Source organism: Solenopsis invicta, chromosome 4 (genome assembly GCF_016802725.1).
Source record: "Solenopsis invicta isolate M01_SB chromosome 4, UNIL_Sinv_3.0, whole genome shotgun sequence".
In the NCBI taxonomy this organism is placed as follows: domain Eukaryota; kingdom Metazoa; phylum Arthropoda; class Insecta; order Hymenoptera; family Formicidae; genus Solenopsis; species Solenopsis invicta.
This window is the reverse complement of record NC_052667.1, coordinates 12230948-12251362: the sequence shown is the minus strand read 5'-3', so window position 1 is coordinate 12251362 and position 20415 is coordinate 12230948. Positions and strand designations below refer to the sequence as shown.

General features: G+C 44.0%; 1 protein-coding gene across 2 annotated transcripts in view; it reads left to right on the top strand.

The window, feature by feature from the left end:
* LOC105196676 (potassium voltage-gated channel protein Shab) overlaps window positions 1-20415 on the top strand; it is a 747097-nt gene that overhangs the window by 649658 nt on the left and 77024 nt on the right. The window lies entirely within an intron of this gene.

Sequence of the window (20415 nt, the reverse complement as noted above, 5' to 3'; positions counted from 1 at the left end):
ATACCATTTTCTCCACTTCATTAATTTTTTCGTCTGTTGTTGAAGTGCTCGGGCGTCCGGCACGCTCTTCTTCGTTCACATCTTCTCGGCCTTCTGAGAACATTTTGTACCACCGATAAACGTTGCTTCGGTCCAAGGTAGCTTCTCCGTATGCCACAGTCAACATTCGGAATGCATCCGCGCACTTAATTTCGTTTTTCACACAAAATTTGATACAGGTTCTTTGATCCATTTTTTTGAATAGGTAAAAATCGAAGACGATCCAAAACACGTGCAAGCAAAGCAGCTGTCAACAATTAAGTGAACATTCAAAATGTCCGAGCTTGTCGGCATAAGTGAGAGACATGAGTACCAACATAACGCCACAAAAAGATCGAAATTCGAATATACGTAACCCGCCAAAATTCAAAATTCGCGATACTTTTTGAACACACCTCGTACTTCTCTCAATCAGTGAGGATTATTTTGTGCCCAATAACGAGAGTTCCAAGTATTAACAGATCCATCACTTTTAAGTGTACATTCGTTAGAAAATAAAATTTTCAAGTGGAAATCAAGTGGTTGCTGTCTTATAAAGTTGCAAAATACAAGTCTCTGTCTAATATCGTTGTAATTCAACGCTTGATGAACAGACATTCTGTAAGGGTGAAATTTGTTATTTTTTAGAATGCGCCAAACACTGATTTTACTAACACCAGAATCTTGTTCTCGTCGTCTTAAAGAATCATAAGGGTTCAATTCTGTCGATGCAAGAATTTCCTCTGTTCTTTCATCCATAATCGGACGACGAATTTGTGTACCTTTGTTATGTTGAGGCTGAACGACACCTTTAATTTTGATTCGTTTAGCCAAACGTGAAAAAACATTTCGCGAGTGAGGAGTCCGATCAGGATAACGTTCCCGCCACAATCTTTCCGCTGCAATGAATGTACCTCGACACTCACCTAAAATTAGCAGCATATCATATGCTTCTTCATTGGAATAGGACATGGCTAAATAAACCTAGACTAATAAAGAGGGTCGGATTTTTGTTGCGCGATTGATACTGATATGACGGTTATTGAAGACGTAGGTGACAAGTTTGAGAGAGTTATTGTCACTCGTGTTGAGTTGAGTCACAATAGCGTTGTGGTGAATACATCTCTACTACATCCTATGCAAATAACAATATGTATAAAATCACGAGTTAGACATCGTTACGCAGAAAGCCGCGCTCGTTATTGCTCGTGTGCTACCGTTAAAGTAATAATGTAATTACATAATATTATGACATACATATGTATGTGACTATCTACGGTCGGGACAGCTAACTTTCACGATTTTTCATGATCTGTTTTTGTTGGCCCGGCTCGCGTGTTTACTTTCTTTGTGTCGGCTGCACGGCTTTCTGCGTAACGCGTGATTTTATATTGTTATTTACATGGTGTTGGCGGTAGTGTAACTTTCAAGCCGCACAACTCGGAAAGTAGTCAACGAAAATAAACTTTCTTGTAGTGTTTTGGAAAGGTCTTGACACCAGCTATTAGATTCTGGAATCAAAAATAGGGTGTTTCATTTAAAAAACTTAATGTGATTTCGATCTGACCTTGGCGACGCCATCCAAGGTCAAACTGATAAGATCATTGAATAGATCTTTTGAAACCCTACAACTTTCGTCTGAACATATTTTTGATTGGTCCTAATCCTGCGAAGAGAAAAGGGGTGTACGGGTGGTCTGAAACACCCTGTATATAATATAAATAATGTATAAAATGTTTTAAACTACTAGATACACCTACTTTTAATAGCACATTTTTTAGAATAATTTAAGAAAAAAAGTTTAACATAAAAATGTCGATAAGATTATATAATTAATTTTTAAATGAGAAGAGTATATTTAATTAATAAAAGGTTATTATTCAGATTTTGCACACTCATCAACTATGGCAAAGTAACAATAAATAATATGAAAAGTATTTCTATATATTTTGTATATCCACACAGCAAAATTAATCCCGGGATTATTTTGTTGTTGTCCAATATCTGTCTTGGCAGGATAAGACGTCTTATGGCAGTCCATAAGAGCTACCAGTAAGGCCTTGATCTACTCAAGATTAATATAGGATGGTTTGAAGATATTTTGTCATAAACAGTGCATAGGCGAGCAATGCATATTCTCTCTAAGACATCCCATAGATGTATCCATCGACAAATTCGAAATCAAAATCATACATATCTCATACACATTTTGTTTTTTTTTCCTTTCACATATTTTTTAGATGTCTTATGACTATCTATAAGAGATATCAGTAAGATCTTGATCTACTCAAGCTTCATGTAGGATGATTTGAGGATATTTTGTCACAACAGTGCTTAGACGATCAATGCACACTCTCTATAGAACATCCCATAGATGTACCCATTGACAAATTCAGAAGCAAAATCATATCTCATAGACGTCTTGTTACTTGTTTGGTGAAAATGTAAATTACAAGACTGAGCTGCAATATCGATGATCTTGACATACAATATATTGTCTTATAGTTTTAGAAGTGTAGCCACACACACAGACATACACACACATACACGCACGCACGCACGCACACACACACGCGCACACACAAGCGCACACATACGCACACGCGCACGCATGCACGCACGCGCATTAAAACTTTCAAAAAAGTTAGTTATTGCCATGCTGATCAAAAGTCATTATGGACACGGAGTCCAGTTTTTGAGATTGTATGGTTAAAAGTTGGATTAAAAAAAAAAAACATTTTTCCGACTTTTAACCATACTAAAACCATCTTAAAAACTGGCCATTTCTGGACTACGTGTCCATTATGACTTTTGATTAACATAAGAACTAACTTTTCTGAAAGTTTCAGACAATTTAACTAAAATTTAATTTATTTCCATAAGGATGTGTGTGGGCTCCTTTGTCGATGGATACATCTATGGGATGTTTTATAGAAGATGCGCTTTGCTCGTCTATGCACTGTTATAGCAGGATATCCTTAAATCATCCTATATTAACCTTGAATAAATCAAGATCTTCCTGATATCTCCTATAGACAGCTATAAGACGTCTAACAAAGTATGTGAAAAGGAAGAGGTAACAAGACGTTTATGAGATATGTTGCATCCGAATCTGTCGATGGGTACATCTATGGGATGTTTCTTAGAGAATGCGCTTTGCTTGCCTATGCACTGTTATGGCAGGATTTCCTTAAATCATCCTTTTTTTTATAGTTGGGAAACCCCTGGGTCTCCGGTCCTGTGGGGACAGGAACGCGGGGTATGTGAGACTTGCCGACCTAACTAGTAGCCGGCATACTCACTAAAACCCAACTTTTTCCGGCGTCGGGACGGGGGCTCGGGACGGATCGCGGGATCGAACTAAGCATGCACCGCGATCCGTCCTAGCTCAAACGGCTCCCCACCCGAGAGCAGGAATCTCCCTCCGGAGTTAGCGGCTGAAACTCGACCGAAGTCGAGCCCCAGCCGCCCGAACCGGGATACCGGGTGTGCGTCGGGCCCCCGTGGATGAGGGCCCTAGGTACGCACTCCCGCATCCCAAGCCCCGAGACGGGTCAGCCGGGCAACTACTCCGCCGCTGATTCCGTCCAAGGCGTACCTCCTTAACAGTGGAGAGAGTAGGGCTCTCTGTCCGGTCTAGACGGCGCTGTGAGAGTCCCCCCTGTCCCGGGATACCGCCCTCTCGATCCGGGATCTCAACCGCCGAATAGCTCCGACGGTTGATCTCCCAGGTCGGAACCTGAATTGGTTGGGCGATAGGCTGGGGCCCCTCGACTTCAAGTGGCACGTAAGGCGAGACGCCACGACCCTCTCAAGTAACTTGTTCACATCTGCCAATAGGCAGATAGGACGGTAGGCCGAGGAGTCACCCGCGAGACGACCCGCTTTAGGTATCAAGACCAGCCTGGCCTCTTTCCAAGGAGTGGGGAACCGCCCAGACTGTAGACACCTGTCAAACAGTTGTCTCAGGCGGTCCCTCAGAGCTCGCAGGGCGATAGCACACGCCCTCCCGGGAATACCGTCCGGGCCCGGGGCGGTATTTTTCCTCTTAATTTTTTTTATTGCCCTGTCGAGCTCCTCCCTGGAGACCTTGAAACCCTCATCCCAGGCTATCCTGGCCTCGATGGCAGCGGGGTCGTCGCGCGCGCCGTTCACCTCTTTGTCGTCCCCCGGGAAAAGTGCAGACGTGACGTTCCGCAGGAGACCCGGATCGAGAATTTCATGGGGGGGTGCCGCTGGCCGGAGTTTGTTCCTGACCAGCCGGTAGGGGTGCCCCCACGGATCACCATCCAATGTATTAAGAAATTACCCCCAGGCATTGGCCTTTGCTTCCGCAATGGCCGCCTGAAGGGATTTCTTGGCCGCCCTGTATGTTTCGTACAGAGCAGCCGCCGTCTCTCAATCCGGGTTCCGTCTTCGACGGCGGTGCCTGGTGTAACGACGACGCGCGGAGTTGCAGCTCTCGCGAAGAGCCGCAATCTCCGGTGTCTACCAATGCACCGTCTTTTTCCCCTCCCGAGGGGACGACCGGCGGCGGGGCATAGCCGCGTCGCATATTTGCGACAGGACTTCCCCAAACCAGGCCGCCTCGGCCTCCACGTCGCCCTGCCCCTCTGCCGAGGGCTCCTCCCACGACTTGGCAATAGCAGCCGCATACGCCAGGTCGGCATCCAGCAGCCTTAAAGCCCATCTGGGAGGAGCCCCCTCATCTCTCGTGGGATGGTCGGGTCCAGGCCTTCCTAATCCCAGAGAGACCTCCGTCACCACGTATCTGTGGTCGGAGAAGGTCTCCTCGTCCGAGACCATCCACTCGCTTATCTCCCGGAAGGCCTCCGCCGAACCGTGGGTCACATCCACTATTGAGCTCCCGCGCACTGACACGCAGGTTAGCTCCGACCCCCGGTTGATAATGTGGAGGTCTAGCGCGACGAGCCAATCCTCCAACATCTCGCCCCTCGTGTCCGAGACCGGGGAGTTCCAGTCCACGGACTTTGCATTGAAGTTGCCCGCGACCACAACCCAGTTTACATCTGGGCGCAGCCGACGGACGACCCCCCCGATCTCGTCCAACTTGGACTCGAAGTCTTCGAGCAAGATGTTGGGGAACACGTAGACCCCCACAAAGGCCCGACCACCCCAGAGGCAGGCGACGTAACCTTCGCCTCTCTCACCGAGAACCAGAGAGACCCCGGCATCGTTGTCCCCCGACACGATAGCGACCAGCCCCGCCGTGTCCCCCCTCCACCTGGCGTCTGCGGAGGGTACGGCGTAAGGCTATCGCCAACTCTATGTTCCACTCCGCCATGGTCTGGACCAAGAGGTCCTGTGCCCTGGCGGACTGGTTTGCGTTTGTTTCGAGGAGGCAATGACAAACCATTACAGTTCCATGTCCATCGCCTCCTCCCGGCTACAAACTTCCCTACTGTAGATCTTTAAATCATCCTATATTAACCTTGAATAGATCAAGATTTTACTGATATTTTCTATAGACAGCTACAAGACGTCTAAAAAATATGTGAAAGAGAAAGAGTAACGAGACGTCTATGAGATATGATTTTGCTTTCGAATTTGTCAATGGATACATCTATGGGATGTCTTATAGAAGATGGGCTTTGCTCGTCTATGCACTGTTATGGCAGGATATACTCAAACTATGCTATATTAATCTTGAGTAGATCAAGATCTTACTGATAGCTTTTATGGACAGCCATAAGACGTCTTATCCTGCCGAGACGGAAATGAGACAATATCAGGATGATTCCGGGATCAATTTTGCTGTGTGGGTTTGTACAATAATTGTAAATGTATGCACATAATATTAATATTAAAAAAATTTGTTTTAAACTGTAATAATTTAAAGCTTTCTGATTTGAAGTGAGTTCAGAGGTGTTCGAAGACTTCGAACATACCTTCAGTTCGAAAAGGTCGAACTATTTGACGTTCAATCTTGAAGTTCGAACTGTCCGAACTAATCGATCACCTAATGTTTCCGAGCACTATTCTGTACCGCCCCGGGTAACAAATACCCCTGTCCCGGAGGTAATCCCCAATCACCTCCTGCATATACGCAAGCACCCGATGAAAGCGGAGTGCCTAACGTATACGTTTCCACGGGAGAATGTTAAAAGCGTTAGCTATGTCAAGTGACACAGCCAACACCACCCTCCCGCAAAAGACAGCCTCAACCGAGAGGGCACGGACCCGCCGAATAGCGACGATGGACCGATCCTCCCGGAATCCGAATTGGCAGTCGGCCAGATCAGGGCCCTCGTGGGACAAGTACTCTTGGAAGCGAGCCGCTAGAATGCGTTCTAGCATTTTGTTCGCCTCGTCGAGCAGGCAGATGGGACGGTAAACCGAGGGAGACCCTTCGGGCTACCCCTCCTGGTCAGAATACCCGACCAGGCCACAGACTCGGTCGCGCCCATCAGGAGGTCGACATCGAGCTTCCTGACGGCACAGCGGCACAGCACCTGTCCCCTCACCCCCCAACACCACTAGCGGCTTGCTCACGCGCTTGCCGCTGAGCCATCCCCTTTCTCAACTAGAAAGAGAGGAAAAACCCGCGGCCGTGGGGTCAAAGGGGTCGGAGATCTCGAACCGGATGTACCAATGATCCGAGAGAGTCTCCTTTCTCTCCAGCATTCTCCAACCGGACACCATACGCGAGGCGCGAAGGCATCCAAGGGTAAAGTCCACAATGGAGCCCCCGTTATGCCTCACGCAGGTGTCCAGGGACCCCCTGTTAAAGAAATTGAGCCCCAATTTCAAGGCTTATTTTCCCAAGGTGTCCCCTCTCAAACACGTCGCCGGGGACCCGCACTCTTCCAGCTTGGCGTTAAAGTCCCCGGCGACGATCGTTGGCAAGAGGCGGGATCGATACAGCGACCGACCCCACCCTTTCGATTAACTGCTTGAATTGAACGAGGTTGCGGCTCGGGGGAGCATACACTCTTATCACCACGACCTCGCCCTACCTCGCGGCCACATAACCATCCCCTCTCTCGACTAGAAAGAAAGGGAAGGCCCGCGGACAACCACCATTCATGATAGTCACCGAACCATCCCGGTCCCCGAGCCAATCGGCTCGATTGTGGACCAGGTATGGCTTGGCGACCACGGCCAGAAGAATGGACCACTCCGCGAGTTGTTGACACAGGAGATCCTGCGCTTTCGCGGAGTGGTTCAGATTTGCTTGGAGGAGGCGAAAACCGGTACTGGCCATTACTGACCGGTTTCTATAGCCTCTTCCCGGCTTTCTACCTCCACAGTAATGGAGGTGCAAGCTCCCTCTCTTATCACGGGGCAGACGGTGCTGGTAGCCGTCCCTTTATCCTCCTTCTTTGCCGCGGCCACCGTTGCCGCGCCCGGCGCTGCGGCCGTAGTCTCGGCCTAACCAGCCCTCCTTTTAGGAAAGGGAGTGGCCACACAGGTCTTTTTCCCTATCCTATGATTAGAAAGGCGGCCGCGCGCCTCGCATCTCAGCACTTCGGTGGGGCCTGACGCGCCTCGGCGAGGTGGCCATCCTGGCCACAACAGTAACACAACCCGCTGCGGTCCACTTCCGCGGGGCACTTGTTTCTAACATGCCCCACCTCTAAGCAGTAATGACACTGCATCGGGCGGGCCTCCAAGAATTCCACCCGGGCCATTACCCACCCGACTCTTATTTTGCCGGGCTTAACCGCCTTGAGGGCAGCAGCCCGTGGGGCCCGAGCCTAGGCCCCGCGAAGCCCCCCGGCTCCGGGCCTAAGCCCGCTCACTTGCACATTGGCGGCGGAGCAGCTACCGATATCGCCGCGGCCACCTTCTCGGCTGTGACCGAGTCATCCAAGCCAGTGACCCTCAGCTCAGCCCTGGGTACTGGCCTGGAGACCTTAACGACACTGTGCCCAAGGGCGGCGACCAGTTTTTCAGCCAATTGACCTTGGGGACACTCTTCTCACCGGGGACCTCAAGTATTATGCCTCCGGTGACTACCCTCCGCATACGGGAGGTCTGCCTCCTTCTCAGGAGGGACAGTCAGAACAACGGCAGCCATTCTTGTTTTCCTCCTTTGCTCCCCATTTTCCCTTTATTTGCTTTAGGATTTTGGGGAGGGGAAAGTCATTTTGGCCATTAAGGCCTTTTTATTATTATTGGAGGCGATCTTAGTAACTGCCGCAGGCGCCGCCTTCTTATTGGTGACGGCAACCTCCCCAGAGGGAGGGGGAAACCGCGGAGATAAAGGCCGTCCTCTTCTTTTCATTCCCCTTTTCTCTACCTCGGTGAATGACAAATTGTCGTCGAAGCCCTCTCCGGCATCCCCCGAACCCCTCCAAACAGGAGCCGGAGCCGCCGGTCGCACCAATTGAGGCTGAGGCTGGGGCTTGTCCTGCTTCTTGCCGGCCTTAGTTGCCGTCTGCTGAGCTAATTTTTGCTTCCCCCCTTGCTCGGGAGGACCGTCGTCAACCCGGCGTCCTCCTTTTTTGAGGCAGTGAGGGGGGTGGGCAGCGGAGGGGTTTCTCGCGCGGGAGGCGAGCTTCGATAACCTCGAACCTTGCATCATCCCCCCCACCTGCCTCATGATGCGGGTTATCAGGTCTTCCGTCCAATCCCCCAGGACAGGAAATGAAGGGCAAGGAGTCGCGCCCGCACTGCCATTTGCAGGGAAGCCGCAAGTAACCCTCCCTCCTGCACAGGAGGGGGAACCCTCCCGATGCGGCGCTTGCCTCTCAAAGAGGCTCTTTTTGACGGAGGCAACCTCAGCTTTAAGCTGGACCACTTCCTCGCGGAGGTTGGTGTAGTCTCGCTTCAATCTCCGCACCTCCTCATTGGCTGTCAAGACTCTTAGCTCTTTGGCAGCATCGACGATTCCATATTATTGAGAGCCTTTTGAAAGATGCCCTTTAGGTTGCCCAATTTAAGGGCAACCCTTTTGGCCGTTTCCGCGGCGTCTCCCAGCCTTCTGACCAGGATGGTCTTCCTGGCCTCTTCCCCGGTTACCCCCTGTTCCTCGAGTCCGGCTGAAAAGGCGGCCATCTTCCGCCTTCTTTGAGCAGCCTCCCCCAGGAACTCTCGCTCCGCCTGGAGGGCCAACCCTCTCTCCTTGGCATTAGCCAGAGTCGGCTTGGCTTTAACCAAATCAGCAAACTCCTCGGTCTTGATAGGCCTGCTTCTGCCTTTTTTGATCGGGGGGGGGAGAAGCGGTATCGGAGGTCCTAGATGAGATGACCTCCACCGCATTTTCGTCAGAGTCTTCCCCCATAAATTCCTGTGAGACCAAGGGAGTCGCGGAAGCGGGCCGCTTAATCGCGGTGCGTTCTCCGGGCTTGCTCACCTCTGTCGGGCCTTCACCCGCGGGTACCTGTGAAGACAGGATTCTATCGGCCGGCCCGGGTTTTTTGGTCCGAATCACCTTCAGGTCCCGGAGGCTCTCTTTCTAGACAACGTTGAGGGCCCTAAGACTCTTTTGGTTGCCATAGCGGGGGCCCTGGCACCTTTTCATCTCAATGTTAGAGTCGTCCTCCGACATTATCTTCGAATCTCTTGAAGAGGACGACACAGGCAGCGCCCTCCTGTAAGCGTCCTTATTTTTTATTTTTGTTATCTTTTTATTGTTAGTGTCGCTACTCATTGTTGGTTTTTTCCCGGGAGCAGTGCGGCTCCGTCTACCAAAGTATACCCTTACCAGCCAAAAACATGACCCGCACCGGGCCCCGAGTTTTCCCCAGAGGTGGACATATGTCACGGAGAGAGAATGGACATCTCCCCGCTGAACTTCGGCCCCCTACTCGATCTCCCATTACTGGGAAGCTTTTCAGGGCTCCCGCGCCTTCGACCTCGCGGGCACCGCACTGCCGCCTGTCAAAGCTTAGGTATCCCGGGAAGGCCCCACGGACGGTTGGGATGTGTGTTGCTGTTTCCCAACCCCACCTTACCCACCGTGGGAACCAACAGGCCCTCCGCCTCCCCCCCCCTGGTCTATTCAGCAAGAAAGGCAATCCATTTGACGACAGGCGACTTCGGAAGGGGAAACGGTCGCCGCCTGCCGTCCGACCAAGGACACCACCCCGGGCCCCGTTTTTTTAACTCAGAATATTTCCGAGCGGCCCCGAGGTCAGTCTAGCCCGCAACCTCGTGGAGAGTTTCCCACGAGGCACGCGCTGGACCGTCTTCCACCGCTCCGACGCTGCCCCGGAATAATTCCGGGCGGCCCGGAGACGGTTCAGCCCGCTGGGTCCGGAATAGCAGGATCCTAGCGGCTCGTCTTCTCTACACGAGAATGGCAGATGCTCTGCTCCGTATTCCCTTGCAGAGACGCCCGCGGCTCCACCCCCCGCCTTGCCTCGGAAACGTCCGACCGGCCCAGGGGCAGTCCCGATCCGATGCACCAGGGAGAGTTTCCTCAACGTGCACGCGCCAGGGCATCCCACGCCGTTTCGACTCTGCCATGGAACAAGTCCGGGCAGCTCAGAAACGGCACAGCCCACTGGGTCCGGTATACCGGGGTCCCAGCGGCCTGTCCACTCTGCGCGGGAACGACAGATGCTCTGCTCCGGAACGTATCCTCTTACAGAGACGTCCGCCGCTCCACATACGTGCCCCCGGCTCCGCCTCAAAAATATCCGAGCGTCTCGAGGGCCGTCCCTACCCGATGCACCAGGGAGAGTTTTCCCGAAGTGCACGCGCTAGGACATTTCACGCCGTTTCGACACTGCCATGGAACAAGTCCGAGCAGCTCAGAAACAGCCCGGCCCGACGGGTTTGGTAGCACCGAGATCTCGCCGGCCCGTCTTACTCCCCGGGGTGCCGATGCCCACTATGCCAGGATGCGCGCCGCGTGAACGACGCCATCCCTAGACACAATGGGTTGGCCGACACCCATTACTTATTCCCCTCTGCGCCAGGCGCCTCGGGGGGTGCGTCAGTCTTCTTGCAAAGGCAGACGCCCTCACTGGAGATCTCTTGAACCCTCAATCACTCCTCGTCAAAAGGCGACTCGAGGAAGAGGGAGTCCCCTTACCACGTCAAGGTGGATCTCCGTCAAGGGGGGCACCAGTCTTCCTTGTTATATGTTAGTACAACCTAGCACAGCCTAATATAATGTCGAAAATTGAAAAAATCGAAAAGTGAGAGACTGACCTCAAATCTTTCTTTCTTTATTAATATATTTTTTACATTATGGTTTTAATATTTGGGCACAATGTTAGAACAACCTAGCACAACTTAGCACAATTTCGAAAATTAAAAAAGTTGAAAAATAGGGGCTGACCTAAAAAATCACTTTTTTTCATTTTTAACATATTTTTCATATTACGTTATTTATATTCGAGCACAATGTATCACATGCCTAGCACAATTTGGCATAACTTTTGAAATTAGTTAATTTTAAAAGTAGGGAGTTAACTCTGTACAGGTACATTCTAATTATATGAATTTCTTCGAAATATTCGCATAAACATTATATTATTACACCACATAATTTCAATAAGCAAAACAATATTTTTGTAACCTTTTAAAAAACATTTTTTTTGCAAAATATCGAGAATTTGCTCTTGGAAATTTTCAAGCGGCCACTCATCTAAGTTGTGACCGTGGTAGACGATGTCTGACTTCTGCGACTGCTGCGAACTAGATCCCTCGTGATGATCTCCGGACACTTTATATTAAAATGTGTATACAACTGATAGATTAAGTAAATTAATATTATCAAAAAGATATGAACCATGTATAATTAAACCATTTAAAACCACCAAGATCTAAATACTATAATAAAAAGTTCGTATGACAAAGATTTCACATCAAAACATTCCTACTTCTCTCTTCATTCAAGTGATTCTACAATTCCAAAAATTTATGACCTTCCTAAGGTACATAAGGAGAATTTTCCCCTTAGAATCATTGTCTCATCGGTAAACACGGCTCTTTATCCAATTGCAAAATTCTTACATAAGATCATTAACAACAGCTTAACCTTTGATACTAGACAAGTTTATAACAGTTTCGATATTGCAAAGTCTCTATTGGGAATGAAAATTAGTAAAGAATATTTTTTAATATCTTTAGATGCGACATCTCTGTTTGAAAATATTCCTCTGGATTTGGTAATGGACAGTATTCGCAGGAGATGGTCGTTAATAAAGAATAATACAAAGATTCCATATGATGAATTTGTATTTGCTTTGAAATTTATACTGTCTTCCACGTTTTTCACCTTCAATAACGTTTTTTACAAACAGACTTTTGGTACACTAATGGGATCGCCCTTATCACCCATTATAGCAAATATTGTGTTGCACGATATAGAGGAAAAAGCGTTAAAGTCAATAAATTTGGAAATACCATTTTATTATTGTTATGTCAACGACATTGTTATGGCAGCACCTGCAAATTCAATTAATTTAATTCTTAAGACGTTTAACAGTTTTCATAATAGACTACAATTCACTATTGAATTAGAACAAGACCGTAGCCTAAGTTTTCATTAAAAATAGTTGACAATACAATCATTATCGATTGGTTCCATAAAAAAATTTTTTCTGGTCGTTACTTATCATTTTTTTCTCACCACCCAATATGCCACAAAACTGGAACAGTCTATAGTATGGTGGATAGAATGCTATTGTTATCTTACCGTACTTTCCAACAAAAAAATTTGGAATTAATTATCGGACTACTTTTAAAAAATGGATATCCGCTGGAATTTTTTTTCAAATATATTAGAATAAGAATAAAAAATGTATTAAATACAAAACTTGCACCCATTGCTATCAAAGATACAAATGATTAAAACCAGATATAAAAGGATGAGAACGCAAAAAAATACATTGTCGTCCCTTACATTTAAAATATTTCTGAAAGAACAACATCATTGTTAGATAAAAATACATTTACAATTGGCTACAGATGCATAAACAAAATTAACAACTTCATCAAAGTGCATAAAGAAAAAACGGAGAGTGACTGCAGTAGCAATGTCGTTTACAAGACTTTTTGCAATAATTGCGATGTTACATATGTAGACGAAGAGACAGCTGAAGACTAGAACAAAAGAGCATATTAATAATATTAAACTTGGTCCTTTAAAACACTCAGTTACAACAAACCATAGAATATTTTTTGACTACTCCTTCAATTGGAAGAAAATAAAAATTTTTGACACAGAAAAAAATTACCATAAAAGATTAATTTCGGAAATGATACATATAAAACAATAAACAAACGGACTAAACTCACAAAATGATACAAAACTTCTTCATGATTCTTATTTTTGTTTACTTGAATTGTTTAAAGACAACAAGGATATACGTTACTGACTTCTGCTCAATTAAATCTTGACTTAAATCGTTTATTTAATTTGGCTCGTTAATTTGATCGTCTATTATTATACTTTGTAGTAGTATAGCAAGGCGGATTCTAACTCAGAGATCTGAGGGGGGGGGAGGTGCAGGGGCAGGGGGGAATTTCACGGTGCGTCTTTGCCGCACTGACCGAGATGATATCACGCGGGGAGCGGAAAAAATATTTTACGGTGTATATTTTTGCCGTGCTGATCACGCCTTGTAAGGAGGGGGCAATGCCACCACGCGGCGCTAATCATGGCATAGGTGACATCATTTAAGGAAGAACACTGCTTTCTCGTTCCTTCCCGTATACGTGCGCTTTCACTCCCTCCACGTACGTATTCTTTCTCGCTTGCACATCAATATTCTCTTTGTCGTGCTAACCGCGTCTTGGAGGGGGGTGATGCCGCCTCGCGGTATTAGCATATATGATGGATAGTGTTGCGCTTAGATAACTTAAAATTATCTAGATAAAAATAAGATAAATTACATTTAAAGTTATCTTAGATAACATAAAGATGATTTAAATTTAATTTATCTAGATAAAAGATAAATTTATACATTGTTTTATCTAGATAATTTTAAGATAATTTACCAGGTGTATGCATATGTTTTTTCCGGTTTTTTGGTAAAAAAAAAACACGTAATTTTTAAGGGAAATAAATTTTTTTTTATTCAAAATATTGGCCATCGGCTTCATTTCGCTCATCTATCAGGTAATTTATGAATACCATGCCAAAAAACTGCTTGTCTTTTGCGGCAAACCATTTGTCGAGCCATTTTTCAACTTCCTCGAAATTGCTGAAGTGCTGCTCTGCGAGCGCGTGCCCCATTGATTCGAAGAGGTGATAGTCAGATGGCGCCAGGTCTGGGGAGTACTGCGGGTGCGGAAAGATGTCCCATCCAAGAGATTTTAAGGTGTCTTTCACTGGTTTTGCTGTGTGAGACGGCGCATTGTCGTATAACAAAATCACTTTGCCATGTTTTCTGGCCCATTCCGGTCGTCTTTCGATTAATGCATGGTTTAAATTAATCATTTGTTGGCGATAGCGTTGTGTATTAACGGTTTCGCCGGGCTTCAAGTGTTCATAATACACAATACCGCTCTGGTCCCATTTTTTTTTTTTTTTTTTTTGACGGAGAGGAAATGCGTTATCGCATACCCCAGACCTCGGGGGAGGCCTGGCGGTTATGTGGGGCTCTTCCCCGCCGACGACAGGTCGGCGGAGACATACCCACTAAAATCTCTCCGGGTGACCTGCCCTGGTCCGTAACTGGGGGGCTCCGGGAACGCGTGCAGCATACTTCCGGAGCCCCCCGGATCTCTGGTCCCACCAGACACAGAGCATGATCCTCTTGCCAAAGCGATTTGGCCTTGGTGTTAATGGACCGGCTTCGCCAGGGGAAAGCCGCGATTTTTTCCGCTTCGGGTTTTTAAAATAAATCCATTTTTCGTCACCCGTCACAATTCGATACAAAAATGATTTCCTTTCGTGGCGTTGAAGCAGCATTTCACAAGTGACTTTGCGATTTTCCATTTGACGTTCATTCAAATTGTGTGGGACCCATTTACCGAGTTTATTGATCTTTCCCATTGCTTGTAAACGTCTGCTAATTGTTTCTTGTGATACATGTAATGCTTCTGCTAATTGCCGTTGAGTTTCAGTTGGGTCATCATCCAATAATTCCTGCAATTGCTCGTCTTTGCATTTTTGTGGTCTACCAGAGCACTCACTGTCTTTTACATTGAAATCACCACTTTTAAATTGTCGAAACCATGTCTCACATGTTTTAATCGATGGAGCGTGTTCACCATATGTTTCTACCAGCAAACGATGACTTTCAACAGCTTTTCCTTTTGATTAAATAAGAAAAGCAATGCGTGCCGCAAATGTTCTTTTTCAGGCACAAAACTCGATATGATCACTGAACAATAAAACAAAGACGCTAGTTTCTGGCGGACTCAACTTGTGTGTGTTTGCAGTTCTATGTCAGACGAACAAATGACGTATGTGTCAAATTAATACGCTGCGTACTTTTCGCTGGCGCCATCTCTTAGTGAAACCGGAAAAAACTTATGCATACACCTGGTAACTGTTAAGGAAAGACATAAGATACAGAAAAATTTTTATAAAACTTCTATTTATTAGTTAAACATTGAACATTTATTGGTTAAAATAATAAATGAAAAAAAAATTATAAATCCTTATTTCTTAAAAATAATAGTTATTCAAATAATTTGTCCGATAATCGATTTCTATGAGGTACAAATATCTGCTATCTGCAACAGAAGAGGCGTTCTACTGCTGCCGATGATGGCAATGATGTATTATATTTTGGCATCGAATCTGACCCGGGTTCTCCTTCAGTCGAAAACGCTATTTGATTATAATATTAGGAGTATAAATAAGTTTCCGCCGTTTCACAAAAAATGGCGCTACTAGTATGTTATGGTTGAAATTGTCTGTTGTAAAACGTTATATCTTAAAGTTGGACATCTGGCAACAACATAACCTTAAAATATTAGCGATTTTGTATCAACATCATATATCTTTTTTCGTGCGAAAATGTCGAGTTTTAAGCCGAATAAGCGTCATTTGCGGGAGTTTTTGATTTACTTCTTTAATTTGAAGAAATGTGCAGCCAAGGCGCATCGATTGCTTGTAGAAGCATATGGTGAGGCTGCCTTAAGTGAGAGAAGTTGCCGTGAGTGGTTTCACAAGTTTAAGAACGGTGAATTTGACGTCAAAGACAAAGAACGTAGCGGAAGGCCGAAAGTGTACGAAGACACGGAATTGGAAACATTATTAGATGAAGATTCGTGCCAAACGCAAAAAGCACTTGCACTTACATTAGGAGTGACTCAACCAGCAATTTCACATCGCTTAAAATCATTGGGAATGATTCAAAAACAAGGAAACTGGGTTCCATATGAACTGAAGCCGAGAAACGTTGAACGCCGATTTTTCACATGTGAAATGCTGCTTGCCGGGCATAAACAAAAGGGTTTTTTGCATCGTATAGTCATTGGTGATGAAAAATGGATTCACTACGATAACCTAAAGAAGAAGAAATCATGGGGACCACCTGGTCATGCTTCAACATCGACAGCCAAGCCGAACATTCATGGGAAAAAGCTCATGTTGTGTATTTGGTGGGATCAGCTTGGTGTCGTGTATTATGAGTTGCTCAAACCAAATGAAACCATTACTGGGGCTCTCTACCAAACACAATTGATAAGATTGAGCCGAGTACTCAAGGAAAAACGTGCCCACTACTCCAGACACGACAAAGTTATTCTTCTGCATGATAATGCTCGTCCACGTGTTGCGGCGCCGGTCAAAACCTACCTGGAAACACTCAATTGGGAAGTTTTACCCCACCCGCCGTATTCACCAGACATTGCTCTTTCTGATTACTACCTGTTTCGATCGATGGCGCATGGCCTGTCTGAGCAACACTTCACATCATATGAAGATACAAAAAAATTGGGTCGATTTGTGGATAGCTTCAAAAGATGAAGCATTCTTCCGACGCGGTATTCGTATGCTGCCAGAAAGATGGGAAAAAGTAGTGGCTAACGATGGACAATACTTTGAATAAAACATTAGGTACCGTTCTTTCACAATAAATGCCCAATTTTTGATAAAAAACGGCAGAAACCTATTTATACTCCTAATAGTTGTTGCGACAGCGTGAGATCGACTTGTGGTTTTTGTATGCGATTTTTTTGATCCCACTACACGTTATCTTAGATAATTTGATAAAGATAACACTTTTTTAAATCTAAGATAAGATAAAGATAAATTATATTCTGATCATCTAGATAAAGATAAAATAAAGCCATTTCTTTATCTAGATAATTATTTAGATTATTTTATATAGATAACAGCAAACACTGATGATGGAAGCGCACGTGTGTTTGCTCTCTCACTCCCTCCCATATATTGCGCTGCCTCATGTATTGCGCTCTCACTCCCTTCTCGTACGCTTACCCTCTCGCTCGTGCGCGTCTTAAGATTTGCACACCAACGCTATAATCGCACGGTCGCACACCAACGCTATAATCGCACGCGTTTCTTATTAATCTAAAGGATAAGAAATGGTAGGACAAAGATAGGGAAATAATATTATAGTTATTTTTTCTTCTATTACTTTATATTTATTTTTTAAATATTACAAAAATTGAAAAAAATTTATAAAAATACATTTTTATTATTTATACATTTTTAGTATTTCAAATTTGTCCATAACGTGATTATAACATTTTATTTGTCATTTAACACATTGTCTGCAATATTCACATTTGTACATATTATAACATTTTATTTGTCATTTAGCAAATCGTATACAATATTATCTGAAACATAAGCTATTAATTCACATTCAATATGTAAACTTTTATCATAAATTTTGCGCAAAATATTTACTGCATCGTTTTTATCAGTGATGCAATTCTGACGCAAGTAAGTTACCAAATGTTTATATTTTTTAGTAACATTATTCATATTCTGACACAGTGCGAAATATACATGTTCGATACAATGCTCAAGTTCAAACATAAATGAACAGTTGCAAGCTTCATGTAAATATAAGTATTGTGTAATGTTAATTTTATATTATGTTCTTCACGCAGTTTAATCTGCTGCACAGTCAGTTCGTGTATTAATAATAATGGTGCTGTTTTTGACTGCATAAGTCCCTCAATGTCCATGCATTTTTCAATCAATGATTTCCACGTTTTATAGGTAGAGCAATTTGATTTCCGCGTTGTCACCCAGCACCAAATCCACGTAGGATATAGATCCTGCATTGATTCAGATATCCAGCCATTTATAAGATGTAGGAGTTAGTGCAAACTTTCTCCTCAAAATGTGCGATGTGTATTGTGGTGGCGTTCTGTAAATAAGAATACAGATTAATGAGATAAAACAAAAAATATTAAAAAATATTAATGTATCGTTATGATATTCTATAAGTAATAAAATAGGGATTTTATAAGAAACAAAATATGAAAAAATGTATATAAAATAATTATAGATACTTACGATTTCTCACATGCTTTGATCATGATCGAAACGTAGTGGTTCATTGATGTGTGTGGCAATGTTCTGTAAATAAAAAATATAGATATGTAGAAGCAAAAATATGAAAAATATAATTTAAGAAATGTATAAAAATATATAGATACTTACGATTTCTCGCATGCTTCGGTTTGGATTGGAACATAGTAGTTCGCTATTTCTCTCGTATTTTTCAAGAGTTGTCCGCTAACACTGAGCAACTGATGAGAGTAACGTTTTTTAGAGTTTTTTTTATTTTGTAATTCTTACCATACCATATCGACATCAAATGAGGAAATCACATATTTTATGATGAGATTATACATTCAAAATACAAATATTGCAAGCGCTGACGGATGTGATGAGATCACAGGATAGTAAAATTCAGTTTAGACACGTTGAATGTAATTTAATATAACAATGAAATTATGTAGTACTGTAGTTTTGCATTTTCAGTGTAAAAGCAAGCGCCGGTATACGGCAGCTGCGATGATATCACAGACGCTGATATCACAGATTATAAAAATTAATTTAGACACGTTTGAATTTAATTTTATGTTACGATGAAATCATGGAGCAAATGCGTCAGTTTTATATTTTTAGCAAGCACCTGTTTGACACATTTGAAAGTAATTTGATATCACGATGAGATCATTTAATAATCTTACAAAGTCAGTGATATCAAATATACATGTGAATCTTGCAAGCGTTGATAAGTGACAGCTACGAAGATTTTAGACATGTATCAAATGATACATTGTGAATAACATTTAAAAATGATCGTGGCACTATAAAATGATAAGATCGCGATGCATCCCATTAGTCTATGCAATCAAGCACATTGTAAAAATTGAACAAACAGAGCCTGATTTGGTGGAGCAATCCACTCAATTGAATACGCATGAAGAGTATATAGCGTGGGAACAGCGTTGTATCGAGTTTATCAAATCAACCCAGCCGTAGTAAATATCCACGATTATCAATCGGTGGGAGACAATCTGTGATCACTTGTATCACGCGACTAGAAGGTTTGAAACAAGTGGTGCGTGGGCGGTTTGTGCAAATGGGCGCTGGATACACAGCAGGACTCCGATGGCGTAAGATAGATACAGTTTACGAAAGTCGTATACTGACTGGTGCTGTGATCAATTTCAAACACATCAAACCGTATCAATGTCTGGAGAATGCGCGGAAAATTTTGCTTGAGCATTTGCAAAGTGTCATGCAGAGACATGGCAACGTAAAGATAAACGTTATTTTTCATGATGAATTTGTCACAGGTAACAATAAACACGCTAATAAGTGTATCACAACAAAAAATTATGAACTCTTCCAATGCTTCGATTTGCATGAGTGGTACCAGTTACACGTCATCGAGATAATTTTAGCATCGCTGGAGGAATTCCAAGAACGTGATAGCGGGTGGGCATTGTCGCGTATACAAAATTTAACAGTAAATATAAACAAATACAACCCTTTGCATGCAGGATACAACATCCAGTTACCGAGTAAAATTATGATAAAGAAAGCGGTAGTTAATGTAAAATCAAATAACAATGCATGTTTTGCATGGTCAGTGGTGGCCAGTCTGTATCCTGCCAAAAGGAATATAGATCAAGAATCTTCATATCCACATTATTCTATGATATTAAATCTGAAAGGCATTGAATTTCTAATGACATTGCCACAAGTTAAAAAGTTTGAAATTTTCAACAAAATCTCCATCAATCTATACTGCATCGAGGAGAAAAAACTATCGATTCTTCCTATACGACTCACCGAACGAAAAATGGACAAACATGTAAATCTACTGTACGTGCAAAATAACAATGTAGAACATTTCGCGTTGATAAAGAATATGTCCCATCTCGGGGAATTCGCAATTCAGTAAGAAATTCTTTTGTGATTGGTATGTATGTATTTCAGAAAATACAAAAATGTGTACATATATATATATATATATATATATACACATTTTTGTATTTTTTTGAGAAATTAGAAATATATAT